Source organism: Antechinus flavipes, chromosome 2 (assembly GCF_016432865.1).
Source record: "Antechinus flavipes isolate AdamAnt ecotype Samford, QLD, Australia chromosome 2, AdamAnt_v2, whole genome shotgun sequence".
Taxonomy (NCBI): domain Eukaryota; kingdom Metazoa; phylum Chordata; class Mammalia; order Dasyuromorphia; family Dasyuridae; genus Antechinus; species Antechinus flavipes.
In genome coordinates this window covers 627,013,774-627,040,634 of record NC_067399.1, presented here as the reverse complement: position 1 = coordinate 627,040,634, position 26,861 = coordinate 627,013,774, and the positions used below count along the sequence as shown (strand labels likewise).

Sequence of the window (26,861 nt, the reverse complement as noted above, 5' to 3'; positions counted from 1 at the left end):
AATTCTCAGATGACAGAAGGCTAAGAAGGGAAGATACTAGATGGCAACATCAGGAACCAAAGACCTGGTCAAGAGGTAATACTGGGCTAAATTAAATAAGTGGAAATTGAAGTGAGACAAATGGAAATACTAAGATTTTGGTACCAAAAATCAACTTCAAAAGTACATGAGAAGAGAGAGACATTGTGAGAGAGAGCAGCTGTCCTGAAAAGAAGTGGGGGTTATAGTGAACAGCAAGCTTGACATGAGTCAGCAGCAGCCAGAAAATCCAATGAAATTGTGGATTACATTAAAGGAGGAATCACTTCAGGAAATAAAGAGCCTGTAAGTCCCTCTCCTCAGTCCTTATCTAGAGCCTTAAGCTTTTTCCACCCTCTATCCCTTTTTACCAGAGAAATTTTTACATGACTTTGGGTATATTAGTAAATAAAGTAAGTATACCAATCAAACATTTACTGATAATAAATTTTTATTTTATATCCCCTGCATTCAGTTATGTAATTCTAAATGAACTCTCCACCCACAATTTAGGAAGTTGGGATCTAGGATACTGTGTTGAATTCTGAGTAGCATTCTTTAAGAAGTATGTGGAGAAGCTGGAGAGTGCCCAGAAGAGGAAAACAAGGGATTTTGAGTCAACATCACATGAGGACCAGTTAAAGGAATAGGACATGATTAATTTGGAGAAGATTGGGGATGAGGAGAAATGGTAGCTGTCTCCAATTATTTCCAGGTTTTGTCATATGAAGGTAGTACCCAGCTTATTCTGTTTGACTCTAGAGGGCAGTACCAGGAAGGAATAGGTGAGAATTTCAAAGTGACTATTTAGGCTTGATGTCCTGAAAAATTTCAAAATGGAAGGAGCTGCCTGGAGAGGTAGTAGATTCCCCCTTCTTCAAGCAGAGGGTAGATGTCAACTTATAGGATGTCATGGTACAATTCCTTTCCTGTATGGCTGGACAACTTATAGGATGTCATGGTACAATTCCTTTCCTGTATGGCTGGACAAGATAACCACTAAAGTTCCTTCCAAGTTTCAAATTCTGTGATCCTATGAAAGTTTGTAAAACATTTTACACATATAATCTCACTGGAGCCATACAACAATGCTCTGAAGTAAGATACTATGACTATAAATATCTCCATTTTACAATGGAGGACTCACAGAGGTCAAAAAAGTTAAGGGACTTCACCATACCTTAGTTCAAGACTACACAAGGTCTTACAGGTTGCAAGCCTCTTATCCTATTTATTACACTACAATACTTTAAAGTTTCTTCTGCCTTTTCTTTTGGAGAAAGAAAAGTTTAGTTAATGTTCTTTCTGAAAACAGCTGTCAAAAAAAAAAGGCAAAAAAAGAAAAAATAACCGTCAGTTTCTAATCATAGTCAGTCTCCTCATTCTCTTGTCTACAAGAGAACTCTCCTTTTTTGGAAAAAGGATATGATTATACAAAACATATCAAAAGGGTGGTCATTCCATACTTATGATTCAAATGAAATAATATTTATAAAGTGCTTAACACAGTGGCTAGCATGTAGTAAGAACTTAATAAATGCCTGTTCTCTTTTTATTTTCCATTGAGATATACCACTATCCTTCCAAGAATCAGGATTCATTTTTAGTTTTCTGAAGTCAAAATTATACTGATTTGACATGTCTTTCTTTTTAAAGAAGAGACCTTACCAGTTCATCTTTGTACTGTTCACTAGTTCCTGATCCAGTGTCCTGTATACAGCAGGCATTCTGAAAGTGTTCTATTAATGAAGGGAACTTCTTTCTCAAGTTACTAGTCAGGGACATCCTTGTTCCCCTATGGGTTTATATTCTACTCTCCATGTAAGAGAGCAGCACAAAATACAGAACAGAACTTCCCATGGGACAGAGCCGGTGTCTTCACTAGAAGGAAGGAAGTTTATTCGTCAGAGGGGTAAAAGGTTTGTGATAACTCATTCCTAAAGATTGTCACTGACATCAAGAATGTAATATTTTTACTATTGTGCTATAAGAAATGATAAGCAAACAGATTTCAGAAAAACCTAGAAAGACTTATGTAAACGGACATTAAGTGAAGTGAGCAGAACCATTGCACATAATAAAAGTAATATTGTGTGATAATCGACCATGATTGACTTAGCTCTTCTCAGCAATTCAATAATCCAAGACAATTCCAAAAGATTCATAATGGAAAATGCTATCAATATATAGAGAAAGAAATGATGGAGTCTGCTTGCAGAATGAAGCATAATATTTTCATTTTGAGGTGTTTTTTCATGTTTCTTTTTCTTTTTGTTCTGTTTCTTCTTTCATGATATAACTAATATGAAAATATATTTTACATTATTGCACATGTAGAACCTAAATCATATAGCTTGACATCTTGAGGAAAGGGAAAGAAAGGGAGAGAGAAAAATTTGGAACTAAAAACTTTGAAAAAAATGAATGTTGAAAATTTTTCTTTACATGCAATTGGATAAAAATACTACTAAAAAAATCTCAAAAGAATAATTTTATGTTCATTGGGAACAGGAAGTCTCCTTAAGAATCCTAAGAATAGATTTCTAACACACATTCCAAGTAGAGAAAAGGTAATAAATTCATTACTTCTTACTTGGAGTATTTCATCTTTGTTAAATGAATGGTTCTAGTTAGTATGGGATAACTTAATAGGGGGCAGCTAATGGCACAGAGGATAGAATGCTGGACCTGAAGTCAGGAAGACTCATCTTGAATTCAAATCTTACCTTAGACACTTATTAGATGCAAGTCATTTATCCCTCTTTGCCTCATCTGTAAAATAAACTGGAGAAAGAAATTGCTTCAGAATCTTTGCCAAGAAAATCCCAAATAAGATCAAGAAGAATCAGACACAGCTGAATAAGAACAAAAATATTAAAATGGGGACCAACTTGCCTTAAATATTCTTCTGTTCATCTCTAAAGGGTCATCTTAATGGGAGAAAATTTCAGGTCCTCAAAGGGTAGCCTAAAACATAAATAAAACAAGAGAGCAATAAAGTTCTTCTGTCTTAGGTCTGATTTCCATGGAGTCATGTAGAGATGGGAGGAGTATGTTTCTTGCCCCCCAGTTCTTCCCATTGTTCAGCTGCCAAGGCTCCTTGGTTCACCCAGATTCCTTTGATGCTAACTTTAACCTAGAGGAAGCTGGTTAGCCTCTTCCAACAGATGCTTTATTCACAGTCCCCAAGGGAAAAAGAAGCACTGCCCAATCCCAGAAGGTGGAAAGTGTATTAGCACCTACCCAGCCCTAGTCCTTTGAAGCTAGGAAATTATAGTCCTTGAATAACTTGCCAGAGAGATCCTACCAAGATAATGTGATTTCTGTTTCTAGTCTCTTACTCATTATGACCCCTGGGCAAACTGCTTAACTGCTTTGGGTCTAATGTTCTTAGCCTATGAAGGGAGAAGGATGCTAATGATACCATTTTGCCCGAGTGCAGCGATTGGGATGAACTGCAAGAGTGCTGAGCATTTGGGAGAGAGAATGAGATTGCTCTTCTAGAACTCACTTCTCCCTAAGGCTGGAAGCACAGTAGTCAGTCAATTAGGGTTAAAGCCCAGAGTTTACCAACTGCTTCTTAATATCTGGAATTCTTTTAACCAGATTGCAGCCACACTGGGAGATAAAATGTAAAATGAAAAGCTCCTTGGGAGACAGAGGGAGTATAGTGACATATTCATTCAGTCTTGTTGTTCAGTCGTTTCAGTCATTTCCAATTCTTCATTACGCCATTTGGGGTTTTCTTGGCAAAGATACTGGAGTGGTTTGCCATCTTCTTCTCTGGTTTATTGTTACAGATGAAGAAACTGAGGCAAACAGGGTGAAATGACCAGTTGAGGATCACAGCTAGTGTCTGAGGTTGGATTTATCCTCATGAAGATGAGATTTAAATGTAGCACTTTATCTGATGAACTACTTAGCTGCTTATAATTTTTTTGAGTAATGACTTTCCAGTTACATGAAGCCCTTTCTGATCCCCGACGTCTCCCCCCCCAAACTCTGGTGTGTTATACACATCTTAACTATTTTATGCTTAATTTGCACATACTTTTCATTTTAATTAACATTCATCCTCCTATCTCTAGAACAAAGCTTCTTAAACTGTGAATCTCAATCCCATAAGGGGTCTGGTAACTGAATGGTCATGAAATAATGATTTATTTTCAGTAAATGTTTTATTTGTATATCTATTTCCATATATCTATGTACCTGGAGTCAAAAAGGTATTGAGAATGGAAAAAGTTTAAGAAGAGGGGTCTAGAACATGTATTTCTTGGTATTAGGGAGTGTTTCATTTTCACTCTTGAATCTCCTGGGCCTGGCCCTTAATAAATAATCGTTGAACATTGTCCATTTTGCACTTAAAAAGGTGATCAGATTGATGGCCTTTTGGCATAAGGGAAGGGCAGTGACTTCTCTACTTCCCCTTTCCCTTACCAAAATTAGTGTCTTTCTTTCGTATATTATCATGAATGTCAACTCCTTGAAGGAAGATACATTTATCATTGTATCCTAGTATCTACCCAGCAGTTCCTGGCACATAGTAGGCTCTTCAGAAATGCTTAATTCTTGAATTATTGATCCAGGTTCTCCAAATGGCTCACTCTGGCATTCTCCCTTACTAGGATGCAGAGAACACCCAAACAACAAGGAATGGAAGGAGAGGGAAAGGGGAGCAAACCTATGACAGGCTCTGTTAGGATGGAGGAGAGGAAGGGAAGCAGAGCTTTTAAGCTCCAGGGGTTTTATTTGCAATTTGTTCCTGAGTAGCAGAGGCTCCCATCCAAATCTCAGAAATAGGGCATCAACTAGACCCAGATACTGCACATACAAAGTATAATCCATAAAACCAGTTAAGAAGGCAGAATTCTGGGAAGGCAGAATGAAATTAGAGTCTTGAAGACAAGTAAATGAACAATAATTATTGGAGAGATATAAAAGAGGCTTGAAATCAACACCAGCTGTATCCAGAAAGTAATGATGGGGGTTCCTCCCTGCCCCACTTCAGTTTAACTCACTTTAGGGGATGTACAGCATGGCAGACAATGTCTCTTGAAATATGCTTACACCCCAGCCAAAGTAAGATTCCTAATTTATGAGCATGATTGCATCACTAACCTTCTCAAAACCCCCCACTGGCTCACCACAGCCTGTTATCTCCCCATGCAGTCTTATTGCATTGAGCTAGAAGACACTTTAAAGTCATCTGGTTCAATCATCTTATTTTACTAATGGCAAAACTGAGTCCCACGAAGTTAGAGTGATGATCCCAAAATCATACAGTTATTAAAAGACAGAGCCAAAATTTGAATCCAAGTCTCTAGTGCCACTCGAGTCTTCTTCATTGCATCATAAATGCTCCAATTTAATCAGGCTTCTCCCTTTTCCTCAAACTCAGTCTGCCCTTCCCTGCTTCCATATTGCTGTGTATGTCATTCTCTAGGTAACCCAGCACCCCTTATCTCTGTTTCCATCTCTATGTCTGTCTCTCCTTTTCTCTTTCTCTGTCTTGTCTCAAGGTTTGAAATGGATATTTGGAGAGAGTTCCTTTTTTTGATCCAGTACCTTCTAATAAATGTTTTGTGAAACCCATTTATTTGATGAAAGGATTAGGTTAACTGATTGATTTCTTTTAAAATAGTGATTCCAATTTAAATCCTAAAAGAAGAAGAATTTTTTGGGGGGGAGTGGAGGTGGGAGGTACAGGAGAAATTTTTTAAAACAAAAATTCAATATCTGTGATATATATATTACATACACATATACTTATACTTATAATTATATATATACATATATGTATACATGTGTATATATGTATATTTGTTTCAGTGAAATTTTAAAGATAGAAAAAGCATGCATATATTTATAAGAGACCATGGAGCTGAGAAATCCAGTATGGTACCTAGCAGAGACCTCTGCTGGTTGATTTGGGTTCCATTAATTTCAGTCCATTTCTTATGTCAAATTGAATCAATTTATTGAAAAGAAGTGAATATAGTATTGTAAACTCATCAAATTCTAGAAAATGGAACGGATCTTAGCTCTCTTTTAGCCAAATGTCCTCATTTTATATATGAATAAAATGAAGTTAAAGAAGTGGAGTGACCCCTTGTCACCATACATTAATACTTGAACTCAAAAATACAACTCAATCCGTACAAAAATAAACCTACCAGCAACACATCCACTTTATTACAATAGGTGTTTCTATTCTCAAACGATGGAGTGTTCCACTACATAGGACTTTTATATCTAGCTTTCAACTACAGTTCTAAATCTATATAGCACGGGAATAAGAAGACAGACATTCTAGCCTCAAATTGGCCACTACCTCACTATGTGATGTTGGATAGATGAATGATCCATTTTGGACTTGTAATCAGGAAAACCTGAGTTAGAACCAGCTTTAGATACTTACACCTAATTTTCTGTCCCTTTAAATTCTGTCTGCCTTAGTTTGTTCTTCTGCAAAAGGCAATATAGCACCTGTTTCAGAGTTATTAGGAGGATAAAATTGAATTACATTTGTAAAGCACCTAGCAAATTTTAAAGTGCTACATAATTGCTAGTTATTACTATTATTATTATTTAAATGTGGAGTTCTCTAAATCATCCTGAAGGTCCAATTTTGAATGGTCATTTAATCACTTACTATGGGCTGAAATTCCCACAAAATGCACATTTCTTGGGAGGGGGGACAGGTTGTGCAGGCAAAATATGTTCACTAGGCACCTTGTCCAGGAGAGGCACATTCCCAGGATTTGAAAAGCTCCTTGGAAGCTGCATACTGGTGAAAGCTGTAATTGTTCTCCATCTATTTCCTCACCAACTTGCAAGACCATCTACTCCAACCCATACTTGAAAGTTCCAAGTTTTAACTTTCTATGGTTTTGTGTTTCATTTTGTGGTAGAATCTACAGAAAATACTATGTGCCAAGGTTGGCCTCTGAGAGCCAATCTGTTGAGGGATTGAAAGTTCTTTTTAAATTTTGATTTTTTAATGATGAATGTTGGAGGGAATGCAGGAAAAGTGTAAGTATGTAAGTTCCTTGAGGGCAAGGACAATCTCACTTCTAGTTGACTTATATCATTTATCTGCTTTTACAAAGATATGGAAAACCTTCAGTGGTACAAAGCACTACTTGGGCTTTGGAAAGATCTAGGACTCCAACCTAGACAAATTCAATTTAACAAAAATTTATCAAGCACCTATTGAGTTCAACAACTCAAGTTATTCAGTAAAGCTACAAAAAAGAACTAAAAAACTTTTACAATAAATTGGATATTGGATATGCCTATAAATATGCCTACCAATAACTGTAGAACCTGGCAGAATGTAGTGAGTGCAATGAGCTATGAGACTTTTGAGTAGGAAGAGGTCACTAAAGATTTGGTATAGGAATTTATGCATGATTTTCTTCATTGTCATACTTGGAATAATAATAATCTCTCAGTGTTTTAGAATAATCTTTATGGAAACAGGAACTTTTCATTTTAAAGTTCTCTGAACAAAAAATTACTAGAAAGTTGTGATCATGTATGTCAAAAGAGGTAAGATGTATAAAGCACAGTGCTTGGTATGTGATAGGTAAGGAAGTGGGTTTTTTTTTTTTTTTCATGCAATTTAAAAAAAAAAATCTAGATTCTACTTCTGACACACAACTATCACATAATTACTATGTCATTGGATGACCATTGGAACTCTCTGTCTAAGGTATTCAGAATCCACAGTGCCTGATTTGACTTTCTTATTTCAGAAGCAGCTTCTATTCTTCTTTGTTCTTTTCAATTTAGATCTATAAAAACTGTGCCAGGTTTAGAGTTAATGGATTTGAGTTTTGCTACTTACTACCTGGTGAAATTTGAGAGGGATTGAATAGTATATGTTTAGGGAAGACTTCCTAGAGGAGGTGGGAGTTGAGTTGGGCCTTCAAGAATGAATAGATTTTGGAAATAGATTTGGTGAAGGGGAGGTTATAAAAGAAATATCTCCTCTTTGAGTTCACTTGGTAGATAACTGATGCTGAAATAAATCTACCATCATGAACAGAGGCAAGTAAAATCTAGGTCTTATTATGTGTTTAGGAATAGGTACGGATCTCTGAGAAAAATAATATATCTGAACCCCAATTAGAATTCCTAACAAGGTCTTTAATAGATAAAATTATGTCAAGTTGACAGAAATTTTTAAAAAAATATTGTAATCTTATATATTCCTATTAGACAAGTAAAAGCTAAAGAAAAGAAAGATTCATAATCCTATTTTGCCTTCAATATTATAAAAGTTAAAGTTGGTTAAGCAAAGTCATAATCTCATATTTTCCTTAAGGATATAAACTTAGTTAAAACAGACTCTTTAAGTAAACTAATTCAAATTATGGATTAAATTACATTTCAGAATGTTCACAAATGGGCTGACTGAAAGGAGAGATTTACATGTCTCCAAGAAGTCAGGGACAGTTGAGATTCTTCCTCTGATTTCCTATTTCAAGAATGTTTAAAGCTTATATCTCATGAGACAAGATTTAGTCAGGTGAAGTTAATATTAATAAAGAGCAGGTTTTTCAGTCAACCAAAAGTTGCAAAAGGAATGATCCTGAATCCCAAATTATAAAAATTAAGAAAAAAGTTTAAAAATCATATTATAGAAGGTGAAGATATATTTACAGGACTGAGTATAACATACCTACAAGGTAAGTGAAAGCCAGCTGGCACATTGTAATAGGATCATAAGTTCATAGATTCAGACCTGGAAGGGTCTTTTTACATCTTTTTACAGATGAGAACACCGAGGCTTGAGAGTTGATGTGACCTACTTAAGGCCACACAAATGAACCTCATTTAATATAACTAAGAGATGAAAAGATTAATTTTTTATAATGACTGATTCAGTCATTTATGGAATGCAAATCTAGGACTTCTGATTCTAAAGCAAGTTCTTTTGGTAGTACTACTGAGACATAAACAATGAATGATAAAAGCTGTTATCTTGAGTTTAAAAATCTTCAACAAGAAGCTGTGGACAAGTAGTTCCAAGCCAATCTTGCATGGTCATTTAGACAAGCTATATTTGGAACTGTAACTCCAAAGCAACAAAAATAGCTCCCTTTTGTTGTTGAGCCCCTGGCAACACCCCCTGTCCATCTTACTAAATGCTGTTTAGGAAGATCTTAATTTCTAAGCACCCAATTTGCTAAGACATCTATTTACAAATGGCCATTTCACAGTCTCTGTGGTCACAGCCCTTGTGAAGCACTTGGAACATTTAGAGAATGTATATAGGCTTGGAAGATGAGAAAGAGAAGATTGTAGGAAAAGGCAGTTGTTTAGTTAGGGGAATTGATGCTGAAAGCAGTTTCTCAAGCAGAGACTTCCAACTTATTTTTATATAGATTTCTTTTTTCTTTGTTAGGCTGTTTGTAATTATATCCATTCATTTAGGCTAACAAATCACTTTAAAAAAAAAAACACCCCCCCCCAAAAAAAAAAAAAAAACCCAAAATATCCAGGAAAGGGTAAGGGAATTTTAATCATTAAATATTATCGTGAATTAGCTTAACCTTGTTTTCTTGGGGCAGGTAGATTGCTTGGTGAATAGAGAAGGCCAATCTGACTTTATGACACTTAGCTGTATGTCCCTGGGCAAGTCATTTAACCCTGATTACCTCAGTTTTCTCATCTGTAAAATTCTGGAGAAGGGAAATGGCAAATTACTCTAGTATCTTTGTCAAGAAAACTCCAGAAAGGTTCGTGAAGAATCAGACATGTCTGTTACCACTAAACAACAACATTGTTCTCTTCTTTACCTCTTAGGTCATATACCTTAAGGAAATGAGTTTTGATTTGAAGGAAGGATCATCAGATTGTAGATTTTAAGTTGGGAGGGACTTTATAATCTAACCCTTCATTTTATAGAGAAGGAAACTATAATCAAGGAAGGTTAAATGACTTCTCCAGAAGTATACAAGTGCTAAGTACAAGTTTTTGCACCCAGGTATCAGGGTGATTCTTCACCTGTCCTATCTCTAATTTACCTTTCCCTCCTCTCCCCCCATGCTCTTCTTTCCCCGCCCCAAATTTAGCTTGTTCTCCACTGTACCACAATGCTCCTTCTTTGGGAACATGTCAAACATTAGATTTTTCCTCCTTTTACAAAAGATGTAAAAAGACCCTTCCAGGTCTGAATCTATGAACTTATGATCCCATTACAATGTGCCAGCTGGCTTTCACAATTCCAATTGGAATTGCCTTAGGCCAACCTGAGAGCCAGGAAATAAGGGAAGGAAGCTCTCTCCTTCTTCTTGTCCCACAAGTCCTAGAACTCAGACTTTTTAGTACCATCAAAACTAGAAAGTAGCTACAAATGTCAGTTAAATAGGCCTTTATGGATTGGCCTTGTTAACTAATAATCAATTACTACCAATTTATAAACCTGAATAGGGGGCTAATTTTGTACTAATTTATTTAGAAAAAAGTGAAATAAAATAAAAATATTCCTTATCCTTTCTCTCTTTCCCTTCAAGTAATTGAAGGCACTGTTGTTGCTTATTCTTCATTTTTTGAAGAGTCAATGATTTCATGTCTAGACTTTCTTGTGAATTAGATCTAAGGGAGAGTTTCAGAAAGTCATTATTTTATTCTCTTCCTGAGTCTTCTAAGTCCAGTGGCAGGACAAAAGTCAAGTCAACTGTGGAATAAAATTTCTGACTACTACAGTGATTTCTTCAGCTTGCCCACGCAGCCATTAAAACAAATTGTTCATTCATTCAGCACTGGAAAATATTCACATGCTTGGGGTAGACATCACCCTAATTCGATTTGAGGCCTGTAGATTACCCCGAACCTGTCCAGTTCATATAGCAAGATGCATGCTACAGCTTTTTGGAACCACAGGACTCATTAAGGCCAGAGATGCTAATCCTCCCCCAAAAGCATTGTAAATAGGCTCTTGGTAAAGCCAGAGCCGGTTATCAGTGAATTAGTACAATTTGTTAGAAAGACATAGGTAGGCAGTGTGATACTTCGGAAAAATTTCTAATTTTAAAGTCAGAAGATTCTATCATTTTACCTTTTGACATTAGTTAAGGTACTTTACCTTTCTGGACTTCAGTTTCTTCATCGGCACACGGAAGATGTTGGAATATATTGGGGTTTTTAGTTTCTTTTGTGTCATGGACTTCTTTCTCAGTCTGGTGAAGCCTGAGGATCTCTGTTCAGAACAATGTTTTTAAAGACAAACAATAAATTACTTGGGGTTATAAGTAAAAACAATTAGGCTGAAATAATTATGTATATGTATTTAAATCAAATTCCTAGTTCCCAGGTTAAGAACCTTTGGGCCAAAGGATCTCTTATTATTCATTTCAGTTCTAAATTTATCATCCTGTGATATGAGTGACAGGAAAGAATCCACCTTGGCTTTTATAAGGCTTAACTCAGGTCACAAAGTAGGGTGAGAAAAGAACATAGTTGGATTTGTTAATACTTTGGTTGGAGTTGGAAAAAGCCCTGGATTTGGAATAAGGAGAAGCCTGGTGTCAAATCTCAGCTCTGACACTTAATATCTGTGTGACTCTGCTTAGGTAAGTCATTTTTCTTCATGTAATCCCCCTTAGTCAAAAATCTTCAATGGTTCCCAGCTGCCTCTAGGGATAAACTCCAGCTGGCATTAAGTGAAAGATTCCACAATCTGACTCCCACATACCTTTCCCCTCTTAATTCATTTCCCTTTTTCTTCTAGTCAAATTGGCCAGCTAGCTTCCCCCTAGGAGGCAATCCATCCCTGCTTTGTAGAATTCCTAGCTCTCTTCAATGCACTCTTAGGCTGTCACAGGCTCCCAAGAGTCCTTTCCTCATTCCCTCAATTAACACCCTAACCCACTTGAAATTACTTTGTAATATACTTGCGTATGTGTTATGTCCCTCTAGTGTAGCCTAGTCTGGGGAAAGGGAGTGTTGTGTTTTTATGCCACAAGGCTTTTCTTGAACTTCGTAAGTGCTTAACAGTTGCTTGTGGAACTGAATTGAATATCGAACATAAAATAAAGCAAAGAAAGTTGTTTTTTTGTTTTTTTTTTTTGACCAAGATTTTGGAATCCATAGCTTCTTGGATCAACTTTGAACAATTATGTAAGTCTTGTTATGCAAATTAAGTCAGGTCTCCAAATTTAAAGACAAAACCCGGGCTTTTTGCCCCAGTGCTTCAGACCACCAAGAACCTAACCTTCTTCCCCTTTTGATTTGCCTTGAGAGATCCGACTCAAATCTTGGTTAAAAAAAAAATAAAAATAAAGTTATTTTTAGCACCGGTGTAGAAGTCGCCGCAAGAGGGGGTAAGTGTTGGACGCAGTCCGTGGTTCCGTGTGGTTTGCATACACATGGAAATCTTGGTTTGTAAGGAAGCTTCAGTCTCCCCCAAAATAATTACAGACCTCACGAAACAGAGACCTCCCGCCCACCTCGTCCTCGGGACCAAGCCGCCCAGTCCAACTAACTGGCCAACACTGCCCAGGCCGATCCTTTCGGCTCTGCACCTAGAGGTTAGCCTTCGTTGCCCCCCGCCCCCAAGGTCTTCTCTGGATGGTGTGTCGAGGGATTAGGGGTTCAGAAAGCCCCAGGCTAACTGTGGAATAGATTTAGACGGAGCCTCGGAGCAGGGCGGGTCCCAGGGATCATGGTCCCCCTCCCCAACACACACACACACTCACTCTCGTCCCCCCCACCCTCTCTCGTGCCCCTTCTTCCCCCCCGCCCCCCTCCCCTAATCGTATACGCAGCAAGCATTTATTAATCATCTAGTACTAGTGAGATAGTGCTAAGCGCAGGGGATACAAACAAAGGGGGAAAAACCCTCCGTCCCTGCTCTCAAAGAGCTCACAGGCTAACGAGGCGGCCGACAAACAAATAACTAGCGCGGACAAACGAGATGCAGACAGGGCAATGACAGATGGCAGAGGAGGGCACAGCTTTCCACGCCTTTCCTACACTCGGCGCAGGCCGCCGATGAGCCGGCTCCCCTGGCCAGCGGCGCTCCAGGAACACGCGTGGCACACAATGGAAGCAGGCGCTGTCCCAGCGCCAGGAAAGGCGGCCAAGGCGCCGCCGTGAGCTCTCCAAAAGTGGCGGAGGAGGGGGCCAGAAGGCGCGCGTGGAGGCGCTAAGGAGACGCCCCCGGAGGAGGGTGGGGCGCGCGGCGGAGAGGAGGCAAGGCGAGGTCTCCGGGCTCCGGGGTGGGCGCGGGTCCTCTCGCCGGCGAGGCTGGGCTGGGCTCGGGGACTGGGCGGGGCGCGGGGCGGGGCGCCGGGGTCCAGGGGCGGGCTAAGCGGCAGCGCAAGGAAGTTCCGCTCTTCTCAGATAACAACAAGGGGGCCAGGCTTGGCGCTGGGAGCAGCTGGGCTGGCGAGCTAACCATCCATCAGTCCGTCAGTCCATCCATCCGGAGAGAGGGCAGTGCCGTCCGTGGGCCCTGAAGCGCGCCCCGCCTTCCTGTCGCCCTCCCCTCCCGCGACGCGCAGCGCTCCCCGCCGCGCCAGCAGCAGGACGCCCATCGCACCCGGCGCCCCGGCGGCCAGGCCGGCTCCCTTTGGTTCCTTCGCTGGCTCCGGGGGCTCGGGCTCCGCTTCAGTGTCTCCGCCTCTCTCCCGCCCCTTTTTCGGATGCTCGGGACACCCGGATGGATTGAGTGAGCCCAGCCTTCGCCACCTCCTCCTCCCGGCTTAACTTGCTCAAACTTCCTTGGCCGGGGCCGGAGCGCCGCCGCCCCCGCGGGTGAGTAGTGGGGAGCCCCCCGCCCGTGCCTCCCACGGATCGCCGGCCCAGGGGCTCGGTGCGCGCCTCTGCCTGGCTCCCCCTCCGGGCTGAGCTCTCCTCCCCCCATTGTCTCCGGCCACCCCAGCTCTTCTCGGCCGCCGGAGCCGCCTCCTCTTTCGTTTTTAGTCCTGGGCCTCCAACTTGTTCTCACGCTCCGGAGCGAGGCGGGCAGGCGGGCAGGCACACGGCTGGTACACCGGCGGGCAACCTCCTTGTGCGCTGGGCTCCTGTCCGGGGATGGGTGCCCCGGACCCCGCCTCCCGCCCGCGGCTTCCCGGAGACTTCAGCTCCTTCCCCCGTCGTGCCCCCCTCGAGGACGTGGTTTGAGGTCTCGTTTGCAGGATGTCACCCTGGGCTCGGGAAGTGGGTGGCTGAGGAGGATCGATCAGGCCCTTGGGAATGGGAAGCGAAGATCAGGACCTATCGACTTAATTCTAGCTAGTGACCTGAGTACTAGTGAGTGGCCCCGGGGGTGGGGAGAGTGCTTTTTAAAGTTTTGAGGTTTTAAAAATGTATTTAAACAAGCTGAAAGCCCCTCACTCCCCCTGCTACTTGACACCCTCCTCTGTCAGCAACTCAGCCTTTACTGTGTGCCCGATTCTGGGTTTCAGTCCTGAGGTGCAGCTGCTGGGGGTTATGTAAGAAGTCTCCCATATGGGAGTGGATAGACGGAACAGGTTTTTGATCGAAAAAACTATAGAGTGAATTAACAGTGGATCAGGTAAAAGTTTCTTACTTAAGTTCTACCACTCGATGGGTAGTTGAAAGAAGCAAGAGCTTTCATTTTTTAAAAAGTACATTGAGTGAGACTGGCTGAGAAATGGATTACTTTGGGGGTGGATTACTGGACCTTTGGAACTTTGAATCTGAAATCCACATCCCACTCCAGTGCCCTTTTTTTTTCTTCGCACATGGCCCCAGTGAGCTCTGACAATGGCCGAGTTGATCCTCATTTCTTAGCCCTGTGAGATTGGTTCTCTGTGATCCCACTGCTTAAAATAGAGAAAACGCCTTGAGAGAGGTTAAGTGGTTCGATAGGTTAATATTTGACCGATGGCTGATGAGTGATGGCTGCTGCCAGTGGTCGCAGGACTGGTTAGTTTTTTCCATGTCTTTCCCTCTGACAGCTTCTTCAGTGAGATCTTGGAACCTTGCACCTCTCCAAGGGCGAGATCCCTCGGCTTGGCATTTTTTCAAACAGGTGAAGGTGGACTCTGGATGTAACCAGGGTGGTTGAATCAATGGGAATCAATGAAAATCTCGTTGGGCTTGAGCAGCCATGTTTGGAGGAGACACTAGCACCATAACCAAATAGCCTTTGTAACTTCCTGCACTGATTATTAGGTGGAGGTGGAGGTCTTGTTTCAAATTGTAAAGTGATCATTATATTAGTTGTCATTTCTTTGCCAAATATATTCATTATTTTTTGATATTCACAATAACTGAGGTAGATGCATAATTATCTCCATTTTACAGATGAAGAAACTGAGGATCAGAAAAGTGACTTGCTTATGGTCACAGAGCTAGTAAGTGTGGGAACACAGGCTCCTTTATTGTCCATATTGCCTCTATGCTGTTATTCTGGTTGTACTTTTGAGGTTTTGGACTTTCTTTAATGAATGGTGTATGATGACACACTGTTTACCTTCCTAGTTTAGATTTTTTTTTTTACTTTACATCTTGATTGCATTTTTCTAGGACAGTTGTGGAGGTTGTATAAACGCAGTTTATACACTGTGTCATCTTTGGGACTCCTTATGGCTGCTTTTCCACTTGGAGAAGTAGAGAAGTGTTTATTGTAAACTGGGCATTGGAAACAATTGGGACCTATTGCTTATGAAAGACCAAGTTTGTTTTTACAAGGAGAGTAGCAATCTTGGCTAAGAGCATTTACAAAAACCTTTAAAACAGATACATGTATTACTGTTTCCTTGTTTTTGGAGAGAGCCATTTGTATGTGTATTTATAGCATTTGATTTTGGCAATGGAAAAACTGGTGTGTGTGAAGATAATTGAATGTTAAGCCATCTGGGCTATGTTTGGGGCACCAAATTGTACTTTGGGTATTCTGCAACTGAATACTTCCCCCCCTTCTGCCCCCACCATATCTTGTTTGCTGCATAGGCACCAGAAGAACTTGTGAAATCCTAAAAAGCAGTCCCCCAACCTCTACAGAAGAGGAAGTAAGAGTAATCACTGTACTTTCCTATTTCCCAATCCCCCCACCCTTTTTATATTACAGGGAATGCAAACCCAGCAATTTAGCTAGAGGAAAAGGAGATGCAGATGTGACTGTATATTTTATAAGGTTTTTTTTTTTTTTCTTGATGTTTGCGTCCAGAAAACATACTGGAATATGTTAGAGACAGTTTTCAGGCACATTCCCAGACTTCCATCATGGCTATAATGCTTTGGAGGGCCTAAGTTCCTCTTTCTGTAGAGGAATCTAAAACTAAAGATTCTGAGTTCAATTTCAAGAAGTTTCTGACATCAGGGTTGGGCTTCTTTGAGACCTTCCCTTTAGAGGTTGAGTGGGTCATATGAGATAAGCTTTCGTAAGTTAGATTCAACAGGATTTCTCAGAAACATCCTAAAAGATCTCACCACTATTAGATACTGTAAATGGAGGAAATGACCAACTTCTGAGTTGTGAAATTTGGGGATTCTGTGATCCTGAGCGTCTGGGTTTTCAGAGAGATGCAGAATTGAATTTATTACTGGGACATTGATTTAAATGCATGTGACAGCATTTTTTAAAGTGCTATATAGATTAAATCAGAGGACCAAGAGAAATACATTAAGATGTTTTCTTTTGCTTCTACTTCTTGTGGCAGTCCAGAATAGGGAATCTGAATGTGCTTGGGATGAGGTGAGTTAGGGTATTGAGAAAAGGGTGGGAGATCTTTTCCTATTGTTTTCCCCTCAGTATTGTCCAGGCTCATTCCTGTTGGATAGCACTATTACTTGGAGGATTCTTTCCATAAAATATACTGAGATGTGTTCAGGTTATTGAAGCAGATGCAGGGTAATGGATGGAGGTGCCCTTTGCTGTTAGTATGACCCGTGTTCAAATCCTGCTTCTGACACACTGGTATTGGATCCTGAACCTTTCTTTATGTGCTCTGGGCTAGATGAGGCAAACCTGCTTCGAAACTGTGCTAGAACCAGATTAAAATGTAATTGGAAAATATTTAACAAAATAAATGAAAATACAGTACAATACAGATGATACTTGTGGTTTTCTAAGAAAAGCTGTATCCGAAAGGATCCTCATGACCTCCTTCTTGGTAAGAGGACTTTGAGATGTTCACGTTAAGGCACCCCCCCCCCCCTTTTTTTTTTTTTTTTTTTTTGGTTTGGGTTTTCATTACTCTAATAGAGGGACCCTGGTTTACTTGTTCACCTCTTCCTCTTATTAAACTACTTGAAGGCGCCTTCTTTTGTCTGTAACTTCTGTTTCCTCACCACCCACTATTTCCTTACCTCTTAGCAGTTTGTGGGCCTTCTATCTCTTGCTGACACCATTCTCTCAAAGTTCATCAGAGACATCCTAATTAGACATTGTTTTGTGGAAGTCAGTCTTCTAGGCTGATGATAGAAAAATGAAAAAGGGCAGAGTTCATATCCTTAAGAAATCTGCAGTTGGTTGGGAGAGGGGAGGGAGATAAGACAAATAACTTTGATTAAAAAGTTGATGTTTTACAGCAGAATAAAGAGTATAGGATTTAGAGCCAGAATACCAGTACCCATGAGATCATCCATTAGTCAATCAGCCTTTTGGGAGCCTCATTTTCTTTATCTGTAAAATGGGAGAGTTGAACTTGATGACTTATAATTTATTTTAGCAGGTCTAAAACTATGTTCTCTATGATGTATGTCTTTAAAGCAGCATTTTAGGAGGTAGTGACTTTTTAGGTGGGGGTTGGGAGAGGGAGGAATAAGGAAAGGACTTCCTGAGGGGGAGGGCATGTATTCCAGGAAGGAAAGAGCAGAATGAGATTAAGGACTGTTGGGGGGAAGGGAGAGGTATAGTTTGGTTAAAACATTGAGGGCCTGAATGGGAGAAACTAGATCATATGTAGATCCAGAGCTCCTAGGGACCTTGGAGATTCAAAGGTTTTTTTAACCTTTTAAATGCCATGATGAACTCCTTCTAGGATAATGTATTTAATGCAGAAAATAAAATATAGAGCACTACAAAAGAAATCTTTTTAAAAAGTGTTTTATTTTTTCCAAATATATTCACCTTTGTAAAACCTTGTGTTCCAAATTTTTCTTTCACCTCTTCCCCCGCTTCCCCTAGACAGCAAGGAAACTGATATATAGGTTAAGTATGCTCCTTCTAAACATATTTCCATATTTGTCATGCTGTGCAAGAAAAATCAGTTCAAAAGGAATCAAAAACATGAGAAAGGAAAAAAAAAACCAAACAAACAACATTAAAAAAAGTGAAAATATTATGCTTTGATCCACATTCATTCTCCATAGTTCTCTCTCAGGATACAGATGGCTTTTTCCATCACAAGTCTACTGGAACTGCCAAAAGAAACCTTTCTAATGAAATGTAGTTATAAAAATATTTAACAAAACCAAACCAATAAGCTCATGGACTCCAGGTTAGTCCAACTCCTCTCATTTTCTAAATAAGGAAACTTGAGTTGTAGTAAAATTATAAAGTGACTTACCTAAAGCACCCTGGTGGTAAGTCTGAGAAGTATGATTTGAACTTAGAGCTAGTAGGTTTCCTCTTATGCACTATGATAGATACCTAAATTATAGAAAGCTTTTAAATGCCAAGGTTGGAGTTCAGTTTTGTCCAAGACAATGGAAAACTGGAAGCTAAGAGTGGAAAAAAACAAGTTTTTGAGTAGGTGGGGGTGTATGTGACAGGTCAACCTTCTCTTAATGGGAAGACTATTTTGACAGAGTGGATGGATTGGATAAGGGTGAGATTGCAAGCAAGGAAAATGATTAAGAAAGCTTTTAGATTGAGGTTCATTTTTTTTTTTTTTAATATATCTTGGACTCAGAAATTGTCATGTATTTTTTGCCTCTTTAAATTTCCGGTGAAATCTCTTCATGGACCCCCAGATTAGAATCCCTGCTTGAGATACTTTGAAGGTAGAATTATTAGGATCACAGGGCTCATTGTATATGGGGTTGGAGAGAATGATTGAGGAGGAGTCAAAGATGACTCCAAGTTTTTTGAGCCTGAATGATTGAGGGGATGATTGTTTCATCAGTAAGGAATTTGGGGAAAGCAAGGATTTTGATGTGTAGTCTTGGATGTTGGGCATCTGAGGAAGATACTGGATTTAGTCCATCTAGGATTCTAGAGGAGGCCATCCTTGAAGCATTGATTTAGAAAAGAAAGGAAGGAAGGAGCCTCGAGGCAGTGATGGATTTAGTTGGGTACAAATTCACTTGGTGGATGAGGAGAAAGTGGAGGTTGAGTAACCTGTAAAAGGACTGGCAGGACTGGAGAAGCTCCTGAGGTAGCATAAATTCTGGGGAGGCAAAGTGTCCCTTTGTCTGCCATGCAATGGATGCTAGAGAAAGATCTTGGTTAGAGGTATGTGAAAAGCCATCGGGAAGTGAAGACGCCATTGGGGATCTTGATGAGAGCTGGAGTAATGGGATAGCCCAGTGCTGGAGAGGTCCCAGAAGTAGGTGCTGGGGAAGTGGAGACAGCAGGTGGTTGTTGACTAATTTTCTGAGAAGTTTAGCAGTGAGGGTTAAGTAGCTTGAACGGTAGGGACAGAATCCCCCAGCTAATAACCCGGTTCTGTGCTCTTTTTGTTAGTTTCATTGTCCAATCAGTTCAGCGGACATTTTTGCTACCTGTTGGGCACTGGCTGCCCTCTGGCCACTCAGAGGACCCAAAGACTCCCTGCCCTCCCAATGTTTACATTCTGAAGGAGAGGAGTGATAGTGTGATACAATATTCTCTTTACTCCCTTTTTTCTGGACACCTTCCCTTTTGACTTCAAAGATACTGTTTCTCTCTTTGCTTCTTTTTTATAGCCCAAAACTCAATCCTTCTCCTTTTCTAAATGCCCAATAAAGTGGGTATTTCACAGTGTGATGTTTTTGATTCTTCTTTGTCAGTGTTTTCTGCCTTGGGAAATCTCATCTACTAACTCAGTTTTAACTCTTGCAGATGACTATTCCCAAGTCTCTTTCTCCAGCTGGAATCTCTTTTTTAAGCCCCACCAAATCAGCATCAAGTGGATTTATTATTACTGAGTGACTGTATCCAAAGAGTAATCATCAGTGTTTTATGTCAAGTTAGAATGGGATCTCTAGGGGGTAGGCTCCAGGAATTTGCGGTCTGCTCTGTGCTGTTTAATATTTTTAACCAGTATCTTGGATGAAGCTACGAAGTAATTTGGTTTCCATATTTTGAATGACATAAGATTAGGAGGACTCATTAGGAGGACTCATTAACATTGGTGGCAAAGGGGGATCTATAAGGCTTTTTGTATATTTTTTCTTTATTAGCATGTGAGCTCCTTAAGGAGTTTTTTTTTTTTTTTTTTCCTTTTTGCCTTTCTTGGAATCCCTCAGCACTTAACACAGTGCTTGGCACATAGCAAGCTCTTAAAAAATGTTTTGTGGTGTTGATAAAAAAAAATCTCAATGATGATAATAACGATAGCTAACATTTTTTATAGTGCTTTAAGAATTTGCAAAGCACTTTTTATATTTCATATTTTATAAATTTTGTATACATTATATATACTTACATATTTTAAATTTCATTTGATCCTCCTGACTACATTGTGGTATAGGTGCTGTTTTATCCCCATTTTACAGATGGGGAATCTCAAGCTAAGAGGTGGTAAGTGACTTTTGCCCAGTGTTACACAGCTAAGGCTGGATTGGGGCTGGATTCAGCCTCAGGATTTATAACTGTGAGTGTAAATACTGTTAATATCCCATTTTTTTTCCCATAAGGAAATGGGTTGAGAAGGATTCAGCTGTCTCAGAACAAGATGGAATGTTGGGCTGTATTGAGTAAGATAAAATTTAATAGGAACAATAGTCAAGTCTTATCCTTGAAGAACCAATTTCACAAGAACAAATGGGGAGTTATGAAAGACTCATTTTTAAAAGATAGGGCATTTTAATGCATTGTAAGCTTATTGAGAGTCAACAGTATTAAAAAAAAAAAAAAAAGTCAGCAATCGGACAACAGAGCCCAAAAGGATAATTCAGGCTGGAGCAATATTAAAGCAGGCATCATATGGCTTTAGGTAGTAATTATCTAAATTAAGTAGGGGTTATAGTCTTATAATTTGTGCTGGTCATTCTGAGTTTGAAATAATGTGTTTAGTTTTTGGTATCAAATTTTAGAAAGAACATTGCTAAGCTAAAATACAGCTGGATGGTTATGGGCCTTGTCCTGATGTCATAGGAGGATTGATATAAAAAATAATAATATAATCTCCTTTGATTCCCTCCCCCCCCAAAAAAAGCCTTGTCAAATAGATGCTGTTATTACTCCCATTTTCTAGAGACTGTAACTGAGACACAGAGAAGTTAAATGGCTTATCCGGGCACACAACAGCTATTAAATGTTAAGAGAAGGAACTTGGATTAGTTAGGAAGTTCTTAGAACATTGAGCCTGAACTCAGGAAGATCTGAGTTCAAATATGACTCAGGATACTTGTTAACTGCTGGCTAGGCAAGTCACTTAAGTTCTGTTTGCCTCAGGATTATCAATTGTAAAATGGAGATAATAATAGTATATACCTCTCAGGGCTATTGTGAGAATCAAATGTGAAAATATTTGTAAAGTACTTAGCACGGGACCTGCTATACAGGAGGCACTACATAAATGCTAGATGGTTTTCTTTTGGTTATTATTATTATTAGTCTATCTGGGATTTAAGGAGACTTGGAAGGTGGAAGGAATGGACATCAGAGCTGTTTTTAAATATTGAGAGGATAGATTTATTCTGCTTGTTCCCAGAAGGCAATGAATAGAAGTTGAAGATTTAGGTTCAATATATGAAAATCATTAAGAATGGAACCATCCAAAAGTGGAGTGGACGGCTTGGGGAGGAGAAGGGTTCCTTATTTATTAAAGGTTTTTAGATAAAAGATATGTGGCCACTTATTGGGCTGCTGTGGAGGGGGACTTCCTGTTAAGCCCTGAATGACCTCTGATTTCCCATCTGGCTGAGAGATGAGATAATCTGAACTCCCAGAGCCTATCTAGTGCTTGTGTCCCACACAAGTTGCGAAGGACTGAGTTCATCTTGCCCCATCAACCTGCTTCACTTTCTGTCAGTGGTGAGGGCATTTACCCCATTGCTCCAATACTCGGGCGTGATATGGACCATCCTATCTTTACTTGAGCTTGGTGTAAAATGCTGTTGATTCTGTCTCCTTAGGACAAGATGGAATGTTGGGCTGAATTGAGTAAGATAAAACTTAATAGGAACAATGGTCAGGTCTTAGCCTTGAAGAATCAATTTCACAAGAACAGCTCCCTCCTTGCTACCTTTGGCCCTCAAAAGAGGATTGGACTACAGTGTGGGATCATACATTTAAAACCAGAAGCAATGTGTTTAGAGGCCATCTAGTCTGGATCCTCTCCTATTTCAGTTCAGAAAAGGAAACACAGAGGGTTGTAACTTACTTTAAAATTACAGAGGCAATGAGTGGCAGAAGCAGGGCTTTGAACTCAGGGCCTCTGGTTCCAAAGACCGCAATTCTTTCCTATCTTACCGCACTAATTGGCCCCTTTCAGTTCCAGATCCTGTGAAATCTAGTCATTGCTGAGGAAAAAGAAAGTCAGCAAACTGATGAATACATTTAGAAAGTCCTAAAGCATGTGCAATGTTTAACACCTGTGAACCTCCCACCTTCCTAACAGGTTTTTCTCTCCACTTTAGGCTATCTTTAATGGTTATGACCATAATTTTACTCAGAGAGTTCTTTTGCTCAATAATGTTCTGCAGCTTTCGTTTTCAGATCAGATATCTTTGCTTGGTATTTAAGGATCCTTGACACTCTGAAGCCACTGTGTTTTTTGTTCCTTATTTTAAGCTGTATTCCACTTTTCTGTTTCTCCACATCAAATTGGGATTATTCCAGCTAAGTGGACCAATAGATAGAGCCTTGTATTCGACTCTGGAAAACCTGCACTTGAATCCTGCCTCAGACACATATTTATTAATTTATTGTAACATTGGGCAAGCTAGTTAGCCTTTCTCTAACTCAGTTTTCTCATCTAGAAAATGGCTATGATAATAATAGTACCTGTCTCATGAGGTAAGTATCGAAGAGGATAGATGTAAAAGACCTTGCAAACTTTTCAGCACTGAATAAATACTATCTCCTCTTCCACACCTTCCTTCTTCTGTGCCTCTGTTCACACTGAGCCAGTACCAGTGCTGACCCTTCTCCTATACAAAGCAATTCCTTGTAGATCTTTAAAATCCAAACACATGCTTCTTCCATCTTTCTGACCTCAGGGTAGCATTGTCCCTCCCCTGAATTCTTTGGGATCAGAGACTGAAGTTTCTCTAAGTTTGTGACTTCTCTAGTGCCCATTACAGTGACTCCCCAGACTGGGCTGTATACTTATGTACAGTTTTTCCCTTATCGGTTGTTAAGGAGGAAGGAGTGAGATAAGTGAAGGGGTGGGGTAGCTTAGGCTTCCAGAAAAATGAGGTCAGTTGGAATTAGCCTGGAAGCAAAGAGCAATATTCTTCTTAAGGCTGGTTTTTTTTGGCCTCCATCCCATGTGCCTTAGTTATTCAAGTAACACAATGACCTGGTAAAATGATTTTCCCCTGGAAAGCAGCCTCGCTCTGGTGGCGATGTCCTGATTCCTGATTCCAGGCCAGGTGTACAGTAAGCCTCGATTCTCATGTCTGATCTCTCCAATTCATCTGCCGAGGGCCCCACAATGCTCTCAGGCAGGTGGCTTTGATAAGGGGAGTTAGCCAGAGACAGTGAAAAGAACAAAGACCTAGATTTCAGGTGACCAGGGTTTTTTGGCCTAGTTCTGCCAGTTCCATAAAGATTTGCCTTGGATTTGAAATGAAAGGACTCTGGGTCTTTCTTTAGCTGTAAAATTCCTCCATCCCAGACTCTTCCTCTGATTGAATTGGCTGTTAACTCCTGTAAGCGCCATTTTAAGGAAGTTGCCCCCTGCCACCGTACCCCTTACTGGGTATCTCTCTTCACCCCTTCAGCTTCCTTTTTTTGTATTGTCTTCCGCATTAGAATTGTACACTCCTCTTATGCTGGGACTGTGTCTCTCTTGTATCCCAAGTGCTTAGTACAATGCCTGGCTTTGTCTAAGTGCATAGTGACTTGTTCTGTTACCAGCTAACTGTGTGACTTTAGTCTAGTTACTTCCCTCACTAAGCTTGTTTCCTCATCTGCATAAGGAAGGGTTGGGCTTGCTTTTCCTTTTGATTTTTGAAGTCCTTTCACACGGAAGAATCCATCCTGTGGAGTCTGGCTAATAATTAATATTGCCATTTTACATTTGTACCAGGATCTGGTGTTTTCAAACTATTCTGCTGCACATTGATCTCAAGTGACCCTCACAGCAAAATGTAAATAAGAGTAGGAGGTGATGTTTCAGAGAAGAAAAATGAGTTTTATATGGTTGATCTATGGGTTTATATGGGTTTGCTCAAGTTCATGCAGCTATCAGTGGTGGAAAGAGGCCCAGGTTTTTAATCTACTTTCCTTGGCCCTTTCGTATTTATGTAGAGAATAAGTGGTTGTGATTAAGATTCTTGGCTAGCTGAGGCTGCTAGCCTCTGCCTGCCCGCTCTTGTATTATCGTTACTGATAACCATTTTTGCAAGACTGCACAGAGCTTGCTCTAGGCCTCATGGGCCCCAAAGTTTTTATTTCTCATTACTGGGTGGGGTAGGATGTGGGGTGGTGCTATTGTGGCTTCTTATCTAGTGACACAAATGAGGGTAACACTCCAGTAAGAAAAGACTGAGCCAGAGAAGTTCTTTTCTATCTTGTAATCTATTGAACTGGGGAGAGATGTTGGAGGATAGCCTTGATCCTCCCTCCTCTTCCCCCCAAAAGGCATTGGTACTGGCAGCCATGTGACCCCCAAAGTGGCTCTCTATCCAGTTTCTTATGAAATTAGCCTCTGTAGATCTTGACACAGTGCAATCATGATTCAGAAATGAATATATTAGGAGGAGCTTTAGTAATTGTCTGGCCAGCTTGATGACTGTAGGGTGAGTTATATGAGTGGGACAGTGCAGTTCTGGTTTTGTGGCTGCCCTTTGTTTCCAGAATTTGAATGATGCATGCTTTTTTCTAATAATCATTCTGAAACTGTTTTGAGTATTATTAGTATTCAATTCAGTCTGTATTTTTTGTTCCAATGCTTAGGTACTTTGAAGTAGAATTATTTATTTAATGGTCTTTTTTTTTTTTAATTGATGAAAATCTACCTTACTTCTCTTCTCTCCCTCCCACCCATTAAATACAACAAAATCCTTGTACCATATATTCGTATGTAAAAACATTCATGCATTGGTCTTGTCCAGTAATAGTTATATTTCTTGATTTGCACTCTATATCCATAAACTCTATTGTCAGGAGATGGGTAGTGGAAATTTTGGAGACTATAAAGAAAGTACAAGATCCCAGCTCAGCCCATGAGGAGTGCCTAGTTCCATCAGAGAGATAATAAGTATTAGGTGAAACAAATTAAAAAGCACTAGCATTCATTTTTTGCTAAGATTTTATTATAGGTGTTATAGCATAAGAATATGGAGAAGAGAGAGGTGATTGGAGTCATTTGGGAAGATTGTACTTGAGCCAGTTGAAGAAGACTGGTTTAGCTCTAGAAAGTTGCAGAAGATTAGTTTGAACTGGAAAAGACCTTAGAAGTCATCAATTCTAAATTCCTAATTTCACATGAGATAACTGAGACCCAGAATAGCTATATGATAATTAGTATAGTTGCAAGAAGAAGAGATGGACTTTTTAATGTAGATGCACTGAATCCAAACTTTTCACTCTTTATAAGTCTCCTTTCCCTTAAACCAAAGGGAAAAGAAAACTTTTGGAGCATCTGAGAAGGGGCAACATATACATGGATGAATATATGTAAAATAAATATAAGGTGATTTGGAAGAAGAGGCGTTTTAGGGAGTTTGGAAAAGCTTCAAGTAGAAGATAACATTTGAGTTCTTAAGAGAAGAAGGGATATTTGTCCATTCAGTGCTGAGTTATGGAAAGGTGAAGTTATGGAAAGGTGACAGAGTGCTAGGTCTGGGGAATAGCATGGATGGATTTCAGATTATAGGACAGGAAACCATACTCTTCTCTTCCTTAAGTGGCTGTTCCCTGTTTCATTCACAGATTCTTCTCATCTCTCAAGGATCTTTTGTTAGTTCTCTATTCCTCTATTTTTCAATGTTCTCAAAATAATGTCTCAATATTAATCGTTATTAATTCCATCTTCTCAATGGAGTTCAAGTGCCATTTGCCCAAATACCTTTTAAACTCTTCTTTGTTGGTAAAAGATCAGTCATTCAGTAAACATTTGCCAATCAAAACATTTATTAAGTGCCTGCAAGACAAAAAGCAGTCCTTGCCCTCAAGAAGCTTATAATCTAATGGTAGCCTATTGTCACAAGTTGTGTGTCAGAAGCTTAAACTCATCTTCTCTCTGCCATTACCTGTCACAGACATCAGTATTCTCAGTCATCCAAGTTTTCTTTGATCTTTTACTTGATTTTATCTCCTAAATTGTCCATTCACCAAGTTAAGCAAATTTTTTCAGGAAGTTATTATTCTTTTTGCTCCTCTCTGCTGATTTCATCCTTGTCTACATGTGTTTTTATGACAATAGCCTCTTGGATCCACACAGTCCCTGGTCTAATACCGCTAGATTAGTGTATCCTTGCTTGCTTGATTTTCCTTATGCATCATTCCAGACCCAGCTCAAGGTTTGCAGGTCTTTCATGGAACCTTCCCTGACAATTCTAGTCTGTATTGACATTTCTCATCTTAGCATTCTTGT

At 39.8% G+C, this 26,861-nt stretch overlaps 1 protein-coding gene across 2 annotated transcripts in view; it reads left to right on the top strand.

Annotated features, from left to right (window-relative positions):
- The first annotated feature begins 12,805 nt into the window (after positions 1-12,805).
- The window catches only part of TSPAN14 (tetraspanin 14), a 91,101-nt gene continuing 77,045 nt past the window's right edge, over positions 12,806-26,861 (top strand). For both annotated transcript variants that reach the window (XM_051981973.1, XM_051981972.1), the window contains exon 1: positions 12,806-13,788. The gene's annotated coding sequence lies outside the window, so the exon portion shown is untranslated. The remainder of the gene's footprint in view (positions 13,789-26,861) is intronic.